Here is a 2,220-nt window from a genome sequence, read left to right on the forward strand (position 1 = left end):
CACTCGGGATGATTAAACACGTCGTTGTCTCCAAGTCTCAAGATAGCTTCTATCTCTGGGCACGAGAACCAAACCTGCATGCATTCTTGCCATTAACTAGCTAGGACATTCAACAGTCTGTCAAAACATTCTGCAAAGTTGATAGTAGCACATCCAACTCTGAACCACGGTTTTGCTAGATGGTTTGTATCGCCAGACCGTTCCACAAAATTACAGTGTCTACATTTCACTGCCAATAGCAAAGATGCAGGCAAGTCAGATAAAGAAAACAACATATCAAAATGTACTACTCTCTCCGTCCCATAATATAAGACGTTTCACAAACTATGTTAGATTGCAAAAACATCTTATATTATGGGACAAGAGACACAGGAGTACTAATAATGTGGAATAGAAATAGGCAATAATGTTAATTTACATGGAATGTAGAAGATGCAAAAAATGTCAAACAATCTTGCCATATGCAATAACATTAATTTACATGAAATGCAAAAGATGTGAATAAATGTCAAACAATCTTGGCATCCTACAACTGGACAGAGTAACCATTTTCCACTTACAATTTGCAACGAACTAATGAAGTAATGATAAAAGAATCAATCAAGCAACTGACCATGCTACATAGTACTGACAGAGATACCAGCAACCATGCTTAATCAGGACACTGTATATTGCTTGGGCATGGTGTTCATAGGCAAAATAGGATCCCGGTCTATCTAAATATACAGAGAACAAACAACCATGCTACATAGTACTCCCTCCGTTCCATAACAAGTGTCGTGGTTTTAGTTCAAACTAGACGATGATGGCGCGCCCGTTTATTTCTAAGTTGGAACAATATGAATTTTATAAGTATAATATAAGGTAGAAACATAGAAGTATTTGTAGGTTAGGAATTTCAATTATAGGAATTGCTTTAGTATACAGACGACAACATCTAATATATACTACTGTATAAGACTTTCCATCATGCACATCTATTCGTGAACATAAGTAAATGTTATTTGCGAGTCCAACACGCTCTCTTAAACAATAGACTGCAAATTTTAACATTATCAAATCATTCATCTAGTCAATGATAATTGTAGCAATGAAAACTCAATAGCCTCTTCATCAAAACGTAAATCCAAGTCCTTTGCTTTGAACACAATATATATCTGATACCATCAATATATTCATGGAGTCCAGTAAGAAACAATATATGTTTCCAATGACCCAACTGATTTAAACATACACTGGTAGGATTAAGTGGCTAACAAACTGCCAACCACTGCAAGGTATCCAATTTCCATACAGAATATCAGAAGTTGGCTCAGCAAGGAAAAGCAACTGTTAGACTATCTAATTTTTTTGTTTTTTTTGGGGGGGGGAGATATTTTCTGTGAAATGTTTATTAGATCATCTCAGAAACTGAAGAATGATAATCGCGAACAAACTGTTTTACATTTTTTTGCAAAAGAAAAATAATTCTGTACAGAAACTAACAGATGCACTGACTCCAAATATAGAGCAGCTCATCTTCATGGTCAAAATTTAAGCTCTTTATGCTTAACATTCAAATTATGCTTAAAGTAGTGATCTAAATGATCTTATATTAGTTTACAGAGGGAGCACCAATTCACGCAAGGAGCAGATATAATATAAGTTCATCATGGATAAGGTACTAATTACCTTGAACATGAGCAGTGGGGAAATGGTGCCGTAGAAACTTCCCCATATAAATAGCATTAACATGTGCTTTACTCTGCGGCTTTTCTGTCCCATGTTCCGAACGCTGGGCCTATACTTCATTTCTGAGAAATAATTTCAATTTTGAAAATCACTCCTCCAAGCAATCAAAATACATACATCAAATCAGCATTAAGAGAGAACATCATACCCCTGCATCCTTTCCATTCCTAGAAAGTGAACCGTGCACCAAAATAGAGACCTGAAAATTATAGAACTAACAGGAATGGATCTGTATAAACAAACCGTCCTGACATGGTAATTAAACCACCTAGGAAAAGCTGCTCATCATCAATGTATCCTTCGTTGCCATAGCGTCAAAGAGGTAGCTTTTTTAGGCTGGCTCATGGTCATTACCGCCATTGTTTTTAAGGCGTCCGTAAGGCGTCGCCGGGCGCCCTGCAAGCTCAAGGCGTCCACCTTGCCTTAGGTACCTACATAAGGTGTCCGCCTTAAGCTTTAAGGCGTCTGAAGCGTCTGCTTAGGAGTCCA

At 37.3% G+C, this 2,220-nt stretch overlaps 1 long non-coding RNA gene across 1 annotated transcript; it reads right to left on the reverse strand.

Annotated features, from left to right (window-relative positions):
* Window positions 1–7: 7 nt before the first annotated feature.
* On the reverse strand, window positions 8–2,214 carry LOC123177317 (uncharacterized). The gene is made up of 3 exons (XR_006488878.1): window positions 1,880–2,214; window positions 1,672–1,793; window positions 8–229 (listed from the first exon to the last, which is right to left on the reverse strand). It is a non-coding gene; the product is annotated as an uncharacterized lncRNA (long non-coding RNA).
* Window positions 2,215–2,220: the final 6 nt, after the last annotated feature.

This window comes from Triticum aestivum, unplaced genomic scaffold (genome assembly GCF_018294505.1).
Source record: "Triticum aestivum cultivar Chinese Spring unplaced genomic scaffold, IWGSC CS RefSeq v2.1 scaffold4700, whole genome shotgun sequence".
NCBI lineage: Eukaryota > Viridiplantae > Streptophyta > Magnoliopsida > Poales > Poaceae > Triticum > Triticum aestivum.